We start from the raw sequence: 19271 nt of genomic DNA on the forward strand, positions 1-19271 counted from the left end.
CCCTTATTAGGTCCACCTTTCACAAGTTCCTGGGATGACCTTGCAGCCTCAGGTAGGGTTTCCACATTGGCCTCCAGCTGTCCTGAGTTGAAACCCATCCCCACTAACTGGGGCTTGGTAGCGTCAGGGAGGCAATTATAATGCCTGACTCCAACAGTGTCCGGCTTGGTTGGCTGCCCTCTTTGTATGTTTAAGAAAGGCAGCTTATGTGGTGGTTATGGCATCGATTGGTCTGGATTTCTTGGTCAACAGCTTCTTCCGTGCCACATTGACTTGTTCCTCTGGGCTTGTATGATCATACAATCATCTCATCATCAACAACCCCCCTTTTCTTCAAAAAGGGGTTGCACATTTCCTCTCAAACAGTAACAAGTGCTTTTGACTTCTTTGAGTAATTGTGTTTGGCTCCTGGACAGGACATCATGGTGTTTTGGTGAGTTTGTATTGCATTTTTTTTGTCCATGGTGCTTTCAAATTCTTGTATAACTCTTTCTGTCTCAGGTCCAACTACCATCCACCAATGTAGTTTTCATGGATTTTTCAGTGAGGCCACAACCCCTCTATCACCCTCGATGAGATCATTATTTTGCTCATGTGCCTGGTCAATGGCGAGAGTTGAAAATGGTCGCACTGTCTTGTGCACCACAAACTGTCCTTTCAGGAATGTTTCTGTGATCGACGGGTGTGTACGGACTAGCATGACCGTGCCACGCACATGTACGTTGTACGGGCAGCCAGCGTGCGTCGGTTGTGTGGTCCAAGGCAAAGTACCAGTGGCTATCTTTCCCAAACTTTCAACATAGAGGTAGAAGTTTCCCTCTCTGATTGACCTTACAAAGGTGAGGATTATGTGTTCCAACTGCAGAGTAATGTGCCAGCACTTGAAGTGAGGGCTTTGGTTCATTTGATCAGTCCACCAGTGATCAAATTGATGTGCCTGGGTGTTCTGTACGTGCCTTGTGGAGGAGCATGTGTTGGGCACAGGCTGTCAGTTGATGTGTCTGTTGTCATATGTGAATGTAAGCCGAGTATTGGCTTCACGGGAAAGGTGGCTGTCTTATGATCTTAGGGTCTTGAGTTTGATTTCCTGTCGTTCCATGAAATAACACCAGGTGGGTTGACTCAGCCTGTCATCCTTCTGAGGTCAGCAAAATGAGCACCAGCTGACTGGAAACAGTGGGGGCACCGCATCAGCGGTACAGCCATGCTCCCAACAATGATGCAACCAGCAGCCACAGGCTGCGTACAAAATAACAGTGAAATATGTGAGTCAGGTTGCCTTGGCGTGCTCCCAAGATGTGCTGCTGCTGGTCAGCAGGGGGTGCTGGTGCAGTGGCTCCCTATCTAATCCTAACAGTCCCACTAATAAGGACACCTACAATTACTTCCAGCAAACAAAATCTGAAGGTATCTTCCTATCTAAATATGACTAATGTCAGACACAAGAGGAGGTTGTTTGGCCTATCATGCCAGACCCGCATAAACAATGTCGATATGTAGGGTGTTCAAAATGTTCTCGGAACAAGATACAAGAGTCGAAGAAACACCAACTTTAAAAAAAAAATTCATTCTCATAAAAAACATTAAATTTAATTACTTTTGTGACCTCCACTGGTCTATTTCCTTTTATCCTATTTCGCCACTCTACTACAGCGCCGATGAGAAACGACCTTCACGTAATGCGGTCAAATAAAATAAAGCCAGAGAGATCATGTTGTGATCATCATTGAAGCACAAAGGTGTTACCGACCAAATCCAATGAAACCCATACCTGTGCTCTCTATCCAGACACACAATCTTTGACCGATTAAAACATAAGCTTCTTATTGGTGAGAAATGACATCTTTCTGCTTAATATCTCATCTATCATCGGAACCCAGTGCCAGCAAGAATGGCCAGGTACACCGCATCGAGCTGCCGTTGTCATACTGATAGACTATTGTAAAATATTAGGCCATCCTGTTTCCAGTCTATAACCAGGTTGTAAGTTATAAGGTGGCTTACATGACCAAATGGTACATCGATACCCCAAACACAATGCCAGACCTAAATTCTGTGATTTCATTCTTTTACTAGTGTTCCTTGTTTCCCTAACAGGACAAAAACTCAAAATAAAATGCAGACAATTTTATAAATCTGCAAATTAGGTCACAAAATTAAAGAAATCATGTTATAGGTTACTTGTGACGTCAATTCTTTGCCCAAGAAGTCGTGCCCTGGAATTTTTTTTAATGCACGTACAATTTAGGACTACGCAGGTTTCTTAAGAAACGCCATAGCCAGTCTATTTCAACCGCTGATGCAAGGTCAGCTTTCTCCACAACATATTGTGCGCACTCTTTGAAAGAATAACGATAAGTAATTAAGAATAATAAAAGACAAGATTAATAAATATGGTTATGCCTGATCAGATTTGATGGAAGGATGGAACATGACAGCCATAAGCCTAAGATGGAGCAAGAAGCCCCCAGCATCTTGGACTGAGAAACTCCTCCTGTACTGCATTTCTTATGTTCATCATACTAAACACTTGTTTCATTTTTGAATTGTCTGCTATACCATCAGTCAGAGATCTCTTTGGTGTGGATATTCAGGATACTGAACACCAGGACCAAGGAGGTTGTACATCTTGCCCCACATTTCCTGCCAAGGGGATCTTGCCCCACCCTGCGCTGGAGATGACAATGAGATATGATAAAAGCATCCTGGGGGCATGAAAACGCACAGATCTCTGAAGGTGAAAGCACTGTTTTAATACATTAAAGATGTACGTATTACATGCCAAATATTTTTCCCCTGATGTAGGATTTCCAGGGCCATCGATCATGTCCTCGCTCTCTGTGACTTCTTTCTTTGGCCCCTGCGAAAGGAAGGGGATGAAAAATGGAAGGGCTGAAGTGGTGTTGGGGTTAGGACAGTTATTTTATTGGTAACCTAATGGTTAGCTCAACAGGCTTTGATACCTGCCTCCAACAGTTGTAAAAACAAGCTTTAATGGTACCTGGAATCCCCATACCGGAGGTGCGTTCAAGATCGTTGCATAACGGAGCAACATGTGAGGGAACTTTAGGATGAATTGCCTAACTCGATTTCAACCGTGAACAAGGTGAGACACTATCCGAGTATTGGTGGAGAATTTCATTACCAATCTATCAAACATTAACATCAGATGTTGATGTAACACTGCAGGCTTAATACATCACATGAAAGGTAACTGGATATAGTAGACTGGTTCAAGATCCTCAAGACCATGAGAAATCATCACACAGTTGGCAGTCCAAATGGCTGAAGTCCATCCTATTTCTCGATACGTCTTGGCACATGACAACCACAGTACCTGTTCCCAATTAGCAAAGAATGAGAAAGTCACCTGACAGAGATCTTGCTTGGGTTTTCCTTGGTTGGGATGCTGGACGGTGGTCTTTATAATAATGTATCATGTTCAGTGTTTCTTATAAACGACTTGCATTCATTCTAAGATGACATTTGAGTGTAACTGGATTCTTACCGTCCAACTCTCAAAAAAAAAATGCATTGATAACTCGAACCATTGAATCGATGCTCTCTCTCACCCACATACTTCGGACAAGGGACTCGCCATTAGCCGGACAGCGATCCTCCCTTTTGACATTTCCTTGTCATTACACAGAGTGAGGTGACTACAATTAGCACGATTTGCCAATCCTGAACAAAAGTTCACCTGAATTATCCAGAAGGCCTCATAAGTAATTATTTAATTTTCAACCGGTGAAGATGCACCTGACAGTTCCTCATGTGTGTGTCCTGGTCTATAATCTCACGTCTATCTATTTCCAATCACCCTTTCCACATGATAAACTTTCACTTACCAGAAGTTGTGGGTTCAAATCTTGATGAACAAAGCGGTACGAAGAATTTAGATTTTAAGCTTCTGGATATCGAGCTGGTCTTGAGAGAATTACCATGTCACTGTAAGACTGTTGATTTAAAAAAATGAAACAGCTGGCTCATTGATGACCTTTAGTTGGGAGGTAACATGCCTGGCCTGCCGTGTCTGTCTCCACGGTTCGGGATTGAATCCCAGATACGTCGTGGAAAATTGGGATGGGCACAAAAATGCTGCCTATAAATGGTAATTCCTCCCACATAACTCGAGTCAAACATAAAAACTATCCATCCATACCCATGATCCTTACTTTCACGAATCCTCCACTTTGACTTACAAGATGTTATGTACTTCCCTCGAGTCAAACATAAAAACTATCCATCCATACCCATGATCCTTACTTTCACGAATCCTCCACTTTGACTTACAAGATGTTATGTACTTCCCTCGAGTCAAACATAAAAACTATCCATCCATACCCATGATCTTTACTTTCACGAACCCTCCACTTTGACTTACAAGATGTTATGTACTTCCCTCGAGTCAAACATAAAAACTATCCATCCATACCCATGATCTTTACTTTCATGAACCCTCCACTTTGACTTACAAGATGTTATGTACTTCCCTCCCTCTCCCCTCGACCGTTCAAGTATGTCTGCTCATTGCATTCAGGTGTTGTCTGTCCTACTTTCCCTACTGCCATTGCTTTGACTTCCAACGAGATTTCGTGTGTAGATATTATTACGGTTCTGTGAAACTGTCACTCCTGAAGGCAATGGCAAACAACATATCGTGGTTCCCAAGATAGTTATTGGTTCACGAGTCAGTAAGTGAGCACTATATTCGTTATTGGTGTCTGTCTGTCTGTCTGTCTGTCTGTCTGTCCCAAGCATAGCTCCGTGGGTTTTGATCCGAACCTGATAAAATTTTGGTGGGAGGTTTACATCATGATCTAGTTGTGTTTTCCTGAAAATGGGCGTGGTGCGCCCATTATGGGCAGAGCCACGCCCCAAAAACATGTGTTTTTAGGGGGGTAGCCGATTTCAATTTACATCTTCTCCGAGGGGGTTTGTCGAATCTGGCAGGGGTTTTGGTATTTGGTTAGCCCAATGGCACCTGCATAGCCCCACAGAGCTCGATTTTTCATTTTCGTGTCAAGGTCACAAGGTCACGAACTTAGAAAATTGCGAATTTTGACATAAAAATCATACGACTGCCCAAACTTTGAGAGCGAGGATGACAATATTTTTTATGCATAATCTTGAGGTCATTCCCCACCTAAAGTCTTGAAACCATTTTGCTCTATCTCGAACACCTTGCCCGTGGCGCCCCCCCCTTCAAGTTTGTTTTTACGCTGATTTCATCAAAGTATGGATAATCCGATGAGTGCGAAATGCCATATAGCCTATATGACGTTATATTGTTCCTGGAATGTTCCAGAGGAAGTTTTGCACCAAAGGTCATAATCCTTGTCCTTTGACCTTTAAAGTTCACAAAGGTCAAATTTTCAAAGTTGTGGGAATCGAAACGGGTTTTCGACCTTCTTCGACGAACTAACTCCATTAAGCTATAGCACGTATCCTGTTTCCTTATTTTAATGGCCACAACATTGTTTTGTGACCTTTAAAGGTGATGCAAAGGTCAAATTTTGAAAGTTGTTGAACGAAACCGGGTTTTCGACATTTTGCAGTGAATAACCTGTCACTCGTACCACATCATGTTGATCATTTTTATAACTTGGTCAAACATTATCACATTGTCTCATTCTTGACTTCTGAAACGATCTACATCGTCAAATACCGCTCGTAAACCATTGCCGTCTCCAGACTTGTTTGATTAGTATTAGTTGTAGATAGCCCTTCCCTTATGTGTAATAGGTTTATGGGTCAATATGTGTTGCGTGGGCTTTAAGTTGGTTTTCTGCCCATTCTTTCCTTATTTTGCTTTGTTGCACACGGAAACCTCTCCTTCCTTCACAAATGCATGCACACCAAAGACCATATCAACAGGGTCAAGTCATTTGCACATACATGCAATTCCCAAATGGACACTTCACTTGAACTTTCACCGTACTCAAACCTCAATGCTACAGAATTTCATACACCACCAAGATTCCTTTGTTATAATCACTACACCTTGGAACCATAATCCAAGCATGTTTACATTCACCATTTCCGCCTCAAACACACTGAACAACCACAACCACTATGCCTCAACTACCATGAACCACAATGCCATAGCACCACCATGCTGCTGCTAAAATCACCTCAACAACAGTTACCACCACCAATGACCACCACTCCCTTTCAGACCAACAGGGACGGAGGAGCAGCACTCAGACAGCATACCAATTACTAGCACTCAGACTCAGGACATTCAGGCATCTAACTCGGAGCGCAAGTGTGTGCTGAACTCCATTCAACATCGTATGGATAGCCCAAGCGCTCCGCTCCATTAGGGCCCCCATTGGGTTTCCAGTGAAGTTCATGGTCAGAGTGCGCAACCAAATACCCCGGCACCATGTTAATAATGGAGCTCAAGCACTGGGGAGTTTAGGGCGAGTGAGGCTGAATCCTCACATGTGCGGAGCTAGCACATGGGTAATTGTCCATACACCAATGGGGGCACTGGGAAATGCCTATCACCCCATTTGATCCAATGTTAGGGAACTACAAGGTGTGGTGCGATCCACACAGAAAAAGAACAGTCACGGCTGAACGGCGAGAGATATATACACGGCAAAACCTTGCCTTGGCGGTGAGAGGCAGAATGGAGCACAGCGAATAGGTCGGAAGCGAGCTCAAAAAATTGATTGCTGGGCGAGTTCGAGATTCAGGCACCAGGCCAAGCGCAGTGATTTGTGCCAATAGCACCAAACACTTACAGACTTGCTTACATGTCATCAGAGTGTCTTCTCACATGTTCTTTCTTTTTCTGTCTCATCTGTTGTGGATGCATACTCATAAAAGAAGCATCAGCGATCACGAGGTGAAGTCCTGAACTGTTTTCCCCTTCAGAGCAGCTCCACTGATATGCATCCTTTACGGTTTCCTCTTTGCACCTCACTTGCCCATCACTGCATCCCTCACCTCACCTCCCTCCAACCACGCACCTTTGATATCCCAGTATTCCTCCTCCTTCCCCCTCCTCAGCGATTGGCTTGCGCAGGTCTGTCAACCGCTCCTGGTAAGAATTGATCACAAGCACCTCGTACTTTCTCATCTTTCTTGCTTTATAATTTCCTCTGGGAATGTTTCTGATGGCACTTGTGTTAGCATAAATAAGCCTGTAGAAGTATGAGATCAGTTTTGTGTCTTCTCTTTTGTATATGATTTTGTATCTCTGCCTCTTTTGTATCTCTGCCCTGTGTCTTCTCTTTTGTATATGATTGCATTTCTTTTGCCACACCTCACCAATCCTTGCTTTGCCCTGCTGTACATATTTTCTGCAATAAATCCCCTGCTAATTGTACACATACCTTTCCTCACCCTTTTAATAAAAAATTGCTTGTATTATAAATGTACCTAGGGAATAGTGTATTTTCCTCCATTAGTCCAGTTTAGTAAGTACGTAGTGTTAGCCGGGAAGTTCTACCCAATGTGATTTGCTCGTTAGCCAGCAGACACTCACTGTATTGCACAGCAGTAATCCAGGTATGCGTTCATTGGTTGGCCACAGGTAAGGTAACACACAAAGTAGTGAAAACCCTGCCAGGATTGGCAGTACCAATTGGCGTTCGTGGTTGATTGGCAACCCGCCGAGCCGAGGAGTTATCCGTGGCTGGTGGCCTCAGGATCAGGTGTTCGGGAGAAACTGGAGTGCTTCCCCTCATGGCGAACCTCGAACCCTGGCCCATAGCAGTGTGTGTGTGTGTGTGTGTGTGTGTGTGTGTGTGTGTGTGTGTGTGTGTGTGTGTGTGTGTGTGTATGTGTGTATGCATGTACACATCATAATATAATGGGCGTAAGCCTGGAACTTCTAAAACACTTTTCTCCGAACATATTCTGTTCATACGTCTGAAATCTTCACATTGTGTTCCATGTATTTACGAAGGTGGTGGCAGCTTCAAAAAATTAGAATATAGAAAGAATTTTCAAAGAGGGAATCGATGACGTCACAATCAGCAGCATTCGGCGGCAAACTGACGGCTGGGTCCCAGACGACGTGCTTTACTTAACTAAGTCCATGAGTTCAGGACGTTTGTTCAACTCAGCATTTACGACTTTTATCCTGCCATGTTGTTAATCTGTTGATGGAGGTAATATAGAAACGATGAATATGTCAAATCCCTCGTGTTACTCATCCGGCACTATGTGTTAGGGCCAACAATCTAAAGCGACCGGTCTCAAACGGTACCATAGGCACCCAGACACGCCACCAATATGAACTGAGCTGTTGAATGTGGCGCAAAACATCCAAATGAACTACCGTAATCGAGTATTGTGATCCGTCCTGTCCGCCATACCCGTCGTAGATGGGTATCTGCTAGTATATATATAACACATCAAACCCCCCAACTTGACAAGGCATTCTGGAAACAACATTCCACATCACAGATCGAGTCCCATCACAGTGCTTACTGCACAACTTGCCAGCCACAATCACCAATCAGGTTTGTAGCCAGGAATAATAAATTGAACCAAAGAAGCACACTGACACATGAGATGATGCTGATGTCATGTGCATGAATTATACCAACTCATCTCCAAACTCGGAGGCATCTGTAAGGCACTCAAGCCTTTGCAAACTGAGATGAAAGCCTAGTGTTACGAATTCTGGTACGATCTACAGAAACGATCTACAGAAAATTCCCCTTCATGACAAAGCGAAAACATATTTTCAGAAATTTTTTCAAATTAATTAAAAAATAAAAAGCTGAAATGTCTTGCATCAATTAATATTCAACCTCCTGAATCAATACTTTGTGGAAGTGCCTTTGACAGTGATTACAACTTTGAGCCTTTTTGGGTATGTCTGTATCAGCTTTGCACATCTGGATTTGGGGAGTTTTTCCCATTCTTCCTTGCAGATTTGCTCAAGCTCTGTCAAGTTGGATGGGACATGTCAGTGAACATCAATCTTCAAGTCTTTCCACAGATTCTGAATTGGATTTAAGTCTGGCTTTTGGCTGGAACACTCAAGGACTTTCACATTCTTGTTCTGAAGCCATTCCAGTGTGGCTTTTGGCAATGTGCTTGGGGTCATTCTCCTGTTGGACCATAAATCTTTGCTGCAGATTAAGGTATTTTGCACTCTGAAGCAGGTTCACAGCTGGCTTCATCAGGCACAATAGTCAGGGCCTGCTCTCACGTTTTTTTGCTAAAATTAGTTCAGTCGATCTCGTTGTTTTACTTTTCGTTGGAAGCGACTTCTTTCAAAAATGTGTCATCCCAACTGCTCCAATCTTATACAAACATGATATATGTATATATACATACACAATGTTTGTATATATATATATATATATATATATATATATATATATATATATATATATATATATATATATCCACACATCCATATATTACGAAAAATCTCATCTTGTATATATGTATGTATGTTCCTGAAATACAGCCAAAAGGGTACACGCCAGCGCAAAAACTTTTGGCCCACCTTACTCACCATTCTCCTGCGGTCTGCAGTATCAAGTTTCGTTAAAATCGGGCAATGAAAAAAATTATTAAAAAATCAATTCCCGGATCAATCAAGTTCTCTTCGGGAGAATTTGATCAATGCAAACAACCGCAGCAGTATAGTTCCCTGGAGCTATCTTTTTTTTTTTGAAATCATTTTTTAATCAACCGCTGTCACAACGGAAACCCAACTGGTTCACGGGTCGTCGAGAATATATATATATATATATATATATATATATATATATATATATATATATATATATATATATATATATATATATATATATATATATATATATATATATATATATATAGATATATTGTTACGGATTTTAGAATCTGGTCTGATGAATGCATCCACACATCCAGGTCCTCAGACAGTTATTTCCTTAAATGGATGTTCAGATTAGCCCCATCCCCACGTCTAATGGGATCTTAAATGTGATGCATTGAGAAGGGTAAACGATAGATCCCCACTCTTATGGGAAGCTTTTTTCTTAATGACAGATACGTTTACACACATTTCTTTCACAAGCTCTGAAGCCCGCCCTTATATTTTCTCAGCAACATTTCTTTCACGAGCTCTGACGTCCACCTTTTTTGAGAGTGCACAGGTCGTCATGGTAACTGTGCGCAAGTGGGGTGGGGTGAGCTTGGGCCGGACTGCACCCGCGGAGACGGCCTGGAGATATAATACGAATGGGAGGTACGTTCTGTGAGGAGGAAAGTGAGAGGAAAGCGGGGCGAAAGAAAGCCAGGGAGGGAGAAGAGAACGAGAAATAAGCTTGAGAAGTGAGCAAGAAGCGGGTGAAAGCACGCAAAAGAGGAGAAGGAAGTGAGCATGTGGTGCGCTGGTGGGTGTGAGCAGCACCGCCAACAAGTGAGGCACAGGTTGGTCACCAACAACACCAGGGTCTAAACCCGCGACTGATGATCCCGGTGCCCTCCAGACTTCGACTGGCATTCAAGGTTGTTCGCGAGAGGGTGCACGGCAAAGCTGGGTGCTGGCGATGGACGTGACATGCACGAACGCATTTCAGGACGTTTTGGCTTCATGGACGACAAGTTTCTGGTGAGTGAGACGATTCTCCCCCCCACCCCCCACCCCAATAAGCATCTGATCTTTGTCTCTTTCCTGGCATTTTGATTGATTTTGATTTGAAATTCATTCTTTATTTACCTCAGATAATAAAAGTTCTTTCCATTTGTTAATTTTATTATAAATAAATCATTTGTCGATTTCCAACCTGTCTGTGTTTGTCCTTTCCTTCCATTGGTCAAGCATTGTCCGAACCGAGATAGACTGGGAGGTAATTACCACAGATTTGACCAAGAATAGTTGGCACGCACCAGCGGTTAAAACGCTCTGCCGCCCTAATTAAAATCTAATCAGATAACATTGTTGCTTTTCCGAGGGCGCGCTCCCCGCTCAGGTAACCACGTGACCTCCAGTTAAACGGAATAATTTGACGGTGGACACTGGAATTCGTGGTTGACTGGGTGGCGTTTGTGGTTCTAAAACAAACCACCGGATCACAACGTTAATCGTGAGCGGTGGCCCCAGGTCCGGCTCTACCGAGGACAAAGTGGGGTTGAATCCCCCTGAGTGACAAGTTGGTGTCTCGGTACCCGTGGCTGCAACAATATATATATATATATATATATATATATATATATATATATATATATATATATATATATATATATATATATATATATATATATATATATATATATATATATATATATATATATATATATACTGAAACGCAAAAGAAAATTGACACTTGTTTGAAATATAATAAAATTGTAACAGTTCAAAATAAAACAAACCGGCAATTGCTAATTGAAACGTTGGCATTTTATTGATGACATGTCAAGTTTTTGACCAAGATACACCATCTCATAAGTTTGTTCGACAGTACAGAACAGCACAGGGTGCAATGTCAGTCCCCTTTCAATAGCGTGTGTGGCCACCATTGTTTTGGATACAGGCAGTGCATCATCAGCGCATACTGCCTACCAGTCTTTGGATGGATTGCTGCTGGATTCTGTCCCACTCAGTCCTCAATGTCTGAAGCCATCTGACTTTGGACCATCTGCCTGTCCTGCCTTGCAGTGGTGACTCTTGGCCTCCCTGATCGAGGTCTGTCATCTGCAGAGTTGTGGAGGCTGTCTCTGTCCACCAGGGCCGATATTGTCTGGTGTGAACAGCCAAGGCGACGTGCCACCTCACGGTAGCTCAATCCGCCTTGCAGTATGCCCAAGGCACACTGCCGTTGATCCCTTGACAATCGTGGCATGTTGATTGAAATTCCCATTTTGCACTGGCCTTTTTAAAGCCAATATCAAGACATCACATGCAGCTCATTAAAATCATCCCGTACCCCTTGGCTAATCACTGACAGTTAAAACGGCTGTTCAACAGCTGTGCTATGAAGTGACCAATGAAGGTTCAAGTGACCATCCGTGACCGTTTTGTCTGACAGTGAGGACACGATTGTCCACAAATAAGTTCACACATTTATTACACGCAGTGTTATTGTTGATATTTGAAGGTTTAAAAGGTGGTAAGTTTCTTTTGCGTTTCAGTGTATATATATATATATATATATATATATATATATATATATATATATATATATATATATATATATATATATATATATATATATATATATATATATATATATATATATATATATATATATATTGTTACGGATTCGCGCCCGCCGGCGTGCTGACGGCCACGTAACTCGAATCGCGGCACGTCGCCCACCGGACGGACAATCCAGTCGTGACCCTCTCGGACTAACGCCGGGAACCAGTCACGGGTGGACCTTTCAGTCTCACCGCGATCGAGCCAATCGGCCCCCGCGTGGGATAGGGTTGCTCGCCAAATTCGACCTACCTAAGTACCCACACGGAGGGTAGACCGGGCGGTCGCACCTCGCCGCAGGTCGACTTCGGACACGGGCCACTTAAGCGACCCGTTCCGTACTATCGGGATAACCGAGCGGTGTTATCGTCGGCCTCGACGGTTCGATTAATTATCGGGCGTATTCAGCCCACTACCAACCCTTTACGTGAAGCAAGATGAGGATTCAATGAGAGAAATGACGAAGCGAAGCGGGAAAGCAGTTCAACATAAAGCACATTTATTCGCGATGAACGGAAAGCACACATATACAATTCCACCAAAAGCACATAGAAGGAAAAGAAACACAATGCAATTTTACACAAAAAGCAAATGTAAAAGCGAAGACACAATGCAGAGCTAATACCGACTACCGAGCACACGGCAATACTTATACAAGTCTACTTCACAGACGGCGCCGACAACACATACCCAAAACCAAGAAAAAGAACACCCTCAAGGATGAGGCGGGCCTGAGGCCGAGACCGGGTCGGGCCTACCCGTCTGGTGATGAGACGCGGAGCGGCGATGGTGCCTCAACTCCGCGGGCCTCGCGGACAGTGTCTGGTAGGGGGTGGGAAAAGGGGCCCCCTTGGTCGCACTATCTCAGCGCGGGGGGAAACAGGAGGGGGTTGCTGATGCTCGGGGAAAGGAGGATTTTTACTCTGTCTCGAGTCCCGCGACGAGCGTCTCCACCTCGACCAGGTCGCACCGTCGGCCTCCCTGGTGTGCAGCTCCCGGCACCGACGCGAGCACCCCCTCGTCTGCCTTCTCCGCCGCCGCCTCTCCACAGCTCCGTCCTCTTCGCTCCGACTCCAACTCCCAACTCTTCCTCCTGCGAACTTCCCAATTGCACTCAACTCCAACGCACACGACGACGACGACGACGACCAACGACACTTTTCTGACGAACGCAGCCGCTTATATAAGCCCCGTGGCTTCGCCTTTGACCCCCTGCCTTCGACCTTTCACCTCGCTCCCCATTGGCCCGAGAAAAAGTGGGCGTGAATGCATTTTGATCCATGAATTTGCATATAGCGACCGCCCTCCAACGCCCTGGAGGCGGGGCCAAATCGCCCCTCGCTCACCGATTGGACGGAACAAAAGTGGGCATGTGTCGTTTTTGATCCGTTTTTGGAGCGGAAAATCCGTGGTTTTGTACACGCTGTTTGGCGCGCGCCCTGCACGAGTCCAATACCGGTACCCACAAGCGGCGCAAGAACGGTGGCGATGCGACGGTTGCGAGGTGTGACGGGAAAGGTCGTGGCTGTTGTGGTGAAGCGGCGCCGCGGTGGGTGGTTGATGTTGTGATGACTGTTGAGACGCGGTTGGCGGTGGTAATCATGGCGGTTGGTGTAAAATAAAGATAGTAAAAGAAAAACGGCTATCCTGAAGAGTCGCAGCACGCATGAATGACATTTATTCCCTCTAGACAACGGGTTTGGGCCTAACTACACATATACTTACGGAGATATCTCACCTAAGGGACCTGAATGGTGGTTTGCGAATTTGGTAACCACAACAATATATATATATATATATTTTTTATATATATATATATATATATATATATATATATATATATATATATATATATATATATATATATATATATATATATATATGTATATATATATATATATATATATATATTGTTTCGAATTTGCGCCCGCCGGCGTGCGAGCGGCCACGTAACTCGAAGCGCGGCACGTCGCCCACCGGACGGACAATTCTGTCGTGACCCTCTCGGACTCACGCCGGGAGCTAGTCACGGGTGGGCCTTTCGGCCTCACCACGATCGTGCCAATCGGCCCCCCGCGTGGGATAGGGTTGTTCGCCAAACTCGACCTACCTAAGTACCCACGCGGAGGGTAGACCGGGCGATCGCACCTGCTGCAGGTCGACTCCGGAAACGGGCCACTTAAGCGACCCGTTCCGTACTCGCGGGATAACCGAGCGGTGTTATCGTCGGCCTCGACGGTTCCGATTAATTATCGGGCGTATTAAGCCCACTACCAACCCTTTACGTGAAGCAAGATGGAGATTCAATTAAAGAAAAGACGAAGCGAAACGGGAAAAACAGTTCAACATAATGCACATTTATTCCGCGGCACACGGACAGCACACATATACAATTACAACAATTTTGCACCAAAAGCAGATGTAACAAAAGAAACACAACAATGCAGATCTACAACCGACTACGCGTGCACACGGCAACACTTATACAGTTTTACTTTACAGACGGCGCCGCCAACACATTTACTCAAAAGCAAAAGACAAGGGGACAGACGGGGCCTGTGGGCCGTGAGACCAGGTGGATCCGACCCGTATCTTTGTGATGAGCCGCAAATGTGGTGGCGCGGCGGCGCCCCGACTCCGCGCTCCTTCGCGGGTTTCGTTGGCACTGCTTGGAGTGGGGTGGGAACGGGGCCCCCTTTTCGCACTATCTCAGCGCGGGGGAAAAAAGGGGGAATTGTTGATGCTCTGGGGAAAGAGGATAGCTGGCTTGCTTAGGTCCCGCGACGAGCGACTCCACTGCGAACTCGTCGCCGACCGCCGTCTTCCTTGCCTCGGACCCGAGCTATCCGGTCCCCTGCGCAATTCTCCTCAGCCAACTGCAGCAAATCACCTCGACCGCGCTCCAGGCTCCAGGCTTCCTCTCTCTGCAGCTCCCCAACAGACTCCGAACTCCGACCTCCGACAGACTGACTCTCCTCCAGACCCGACTTGACTCTTCTCCAACTCGCCTTGACTCTTCTCCAACTGACTGCCTCCAACTCGCCTTGACTCTTCTCCAACTCTCCTTGACTCTTCTGAAAACTGACTTCCGCTGCCACACTCTGCCGCTGCCACACTCTGCTCTCCAAAACGGACTGCTCCGAGCCCGACTCGACCCTGCGCTCCGCACTTTATAGGCCGGCAAGAGAACCCATATGCAAATTTCTGGATCAGAACGAGCTCGGGGGTGGAGCCACGCTCACCCATTGGATGGAGAAAAAGGGGCGTGAGTCTCCCCTGATCCTCGAATTTGCATATCCCGATTCTACTCCGATGCGCCTGGAGGCGGGGCCAAACCGCCCCGCGCTTGCTGATTGGACGGATCAGAAGTGGGCGTGTATCATTCCTGATCCGAATTCTCCTCAGAAAGGCTGCACTTTGCACCCGCGGCTCGGCGCGCGTCCCGCACGAGGCCAGGACAGCCTGACGATCGGTGCCCACAAGCGGTGCGGGAATGGCCACAGAGGGAGGAGAGGTGAAGATGGTGGAGGGTTTATTGTGGTGGTTTATGGCCATGGCGACGTTTGGAATGGCGGTGGTGCGATGTTTGCGGGAGCGAGTTGTGAAGGTAAAGGTCGTGGCTGTTGGCGTTGTTGTTGTTGTGAAGCGGCGTTGCGGTTGGTGGTTGTTGTGTGATGGCGGTTGAGACGTGGTTGGTTCAAAATAATGATAGAACAGAAAAACGCCCTTCTCAAAGGGTCGCAGCCCGAATGAATCACATTTATTCCCTCCAAGCAACGGGTTTGGGGCTAACTACACATGTACTAACAGAGATATCTCACCTATGGGACCTGAATGGTGGTTTGCGAATTTCCTCAACCGCAACAATATATATCGATAATTCCAGTAGTGTGTGTGTGTGTGTGTGTGTGTGTGTGTGTGTGTGTGTGTGTGTGTGTGTGTGTGTGTGTGTGTGTGTGTGTGTGTGTGTGTGTGTGTGTGTGTGTGTGTCTGACCGCTGTTTCTCGCCAACCACTGGTCCGATCTTATTGAAACTTGCCAGGTATATTGCAGGGGACCTGAGGATGTGCCTTTTCAAGGTTTGATATTAATCAGACAAGTGCCTCCCAAGTTATGGCCATTTATTTACCAAACCAATGACAGGACATGTTTCTGCGTAGGCGTGGCCAATGGGGAAAGGGCGCCTTAGTTACCAATGACATGACACGTTGCTATGGCCACTTATTTCCCAAACCAATGACAGGACATGTTGCTGCGTAGGCATGGCCAATGGGGAAGGCCACCATTTAGTTACCGTCGTGTAAGAATGAAAATGGTCAATGGCAGCGAATGTCATGGCTGGCCAAGACAGGGAGGTAAACTTGATTTTAATTAACTCTGTGTGTGTAAGTATCACAACAGTTGTTACTTCAATGAAAACGATAAATGCATGTGAACATTCCGTACGGGCACCCACCACTTCCGGATAGTGATGACTTTCTGTATTCTAATAATTTCTCGATTTCTTCTGCGCATTTATAGATAAACACAATGCCCCAATCCAGTCGTCGTTTACGAGAGCAAATAAATGGCCTATGTGGTTGTTGTGTCTGGCACGCAGTTTGAAAGTTAAAAAAATTTTTGGTTTGCACGTATGGCCACCCACGTAGGGCACACGAGAGCGAAGGAACGGCCTGTGTAGTTGTTTCTGGCACGCGGTTTGAAAGTTTTATTATTATTATTATTATTATTATTATTATTATTATTATTATTTTTGTTTTGCACATATGGGCACGCACGTACGGGCACGTACCAGTATACATAATTATATATATATATATATATATATATATATATATATATATATATATATTGTTACGGATTTGGAAGCTTACTGTACACAACAGCCAGAGTCCCTATAGATCAGTTATATCAGTAAGTATGTGTTTCTGGATAGAATCCATCCCCTGTGTCTAATGGGAATTAAATGTCCGTGTGCTGCGGAGTTATTTGATAAACAAAGATAAAGAACACACACGTAGGATTTGAAAGGGACAATGAGGTTAAGCATGGGGAATGTCTCGTGACTCAGTGCCAGCATCAGGATGGCCTCCTTCAGGAACAGGGGGAGATGGTAAGCTCTCTCGAAGCAGATCACGATGAGGTGAGTCCAGTCAGGCTGAACGAGGGTGAGCGGGTGAGTGATGTTCACGGGTACACGCGGAGCTTGGGGTATGGAAACCCCGGGATTTCTTGTGGTAACGTGACTCCCCGATGTGATTGTCCCGGAGTGTGTGGTGAAGTGTATATGAGTGTTACGAGTGTGTCAAAATGTGTGTCAAGAGGTGTGCAGAATGCGAGTGTCATGGTGTGCGTGAGTGCATGCGAGGAGTTGGTACATGGACCGTTCCAGATGGGAGACACGAGTTGCGAGCTAAATAGGCCGCAAAGGGTTAATTTGGCTACCGCGCCAGGTTCGCGCGATGGTGCGTACGAGGTCCATGGCGCATTTCGCGCACGGCCTGTACGAGCGCGTCTTCGCGATCCGGCCCGGAAATGTTCCTCGTCGGACATGAGTCGGCCGCGTGGATGGCGAAAATATAGGCGAGTGTTGTGGGAATTTGGAACGGACGGGTCCACATGCAAGCGCGTGTGTGAAGCTCCACATGCTGCATGCTGTGTGTTCTGTTCGCGGAATGCACGGAGGGGGTTTCCGGGACGATACGCTTGGGATGGCCTGCATGGGAAACCGTGCAGGTTCGGTGTACGAGTGACGTCATCGGCACGGACCTCGCGGCGCGAGCTACGGGCGAGCGGCACACGTTGGCTCGCGTGGGGAATCCCTCAAAGGCGAGTGCTGATTGAGATGCGCAGGGCACCGACAAGGCTGCAAGTATCGGCCGATGGAGGGGACGAACGGACAAGCCGCGGACCGCCGCCTTGGCGGTGTTAAAAAAAAGAGAAAAAAAAAACCCTCGCTCAAAGTACACAGCTCGGTGTTTGAGAAAAAGGAAGCACTAGTTAGTGGGAAGGGTTTAGCTTAGATCGACCGGTCTCATGGGGGCATGAGCCGTCCTCCATGGGACCCGTGGACTAGTTAGTGGGAATTTAGGTTAGATTTAGAATGGGAAATGGATTTTGGGAGACATGAACAGACATGGAATGTGTCGTGGGGATGGAGCTGAGCTAGGTCGATTTAAATGGAATGTGCATTCGTTTAAGGGATGACGAGGGAGCACGAGTTCGTTGGTGGAACATAGTTAGAGTGTGATGTGAGGAATAAAAAAATAAAAAAAGTGAAAGAAAGGAACATAATGAGTGAGCATGGGTCAGTGGGCCCGAGTGTGTGAGTGGAGTGAATGTGGAATGTATGGTACGAATGAATGATTGGGGGGAGAAGTGAATCCTACCAAGTGACCCCGCGTTCAGTGTAATGTTAGTTAGTGGGTTCGTTCAATTTACCAAAAGGAGGTCGTTTTGTTGTTGGTGTGGGATGAAGGCACAAAACCAATTTGGAGGGGTGCAGGAGTCCATGGACCGGCTGGGAGCGTTGCTGTTGAAAGGAGAGTATCGAGTGGAGGGCACCCCGACACAGGACTAGTCGGCCAGAGTAGGCCAAGAGTCCAAGGGACCGGGATAGTGTCGTGGGCATGGGCGACCCTCGGAAAGGGACCCGTAGCGCCAAAATGCCACATGGGCATCGGAGGGGGGCAATGCCGGGAATGGCATCCCCCGCGTTCGTAGGGAACAGGTAGGCTCAGAGACAGCCTCAGGGCCCGGGGGTGCCGCACTTAGAGTTCGGGCAGAGTGGGAAATCCCTGCCAAATGAGCCATGCTGCCCAGCCATGAAATTGTGCAAGGGCACGAGTGAAAATTTGAGGGCTAGGCCCAAAGTTATGATGGACACCAACACAGGCGACGGGAATCATGGTTGTTAGAACCTATAGTTTAAAGTGACAAGCGTTTTAAAAAGCCCCGGGGTAGTTTAAGGTTAATAAGTGCTAGGATAGTTGGGAGATGTACCCCTTCTCACCATCCATCCCTTCGCTCTCTGTAGGCTGCTGGACCCACCTTGGTAAGATGGCTGAATTATGTGGGAGGCCATTCTGAGGCTTTGTTAGGCCTCGAG

Source organism: Eptatretus burgeri, chromosome 8, assembly GCF_056783735.1.
Source record: "Eptatretus burgeri isolate ZD-2024b chromosome 8, Ebu_testis_v1, whole genome shotgun sequence".
NCBI classification, from domain to species: domain Eukaryota; kingdom Metazoa; phylum Chordata; class Myxini; order Myxiniformes; family Myxinidae; genus Eptatretus; species Eptatretus burgeri.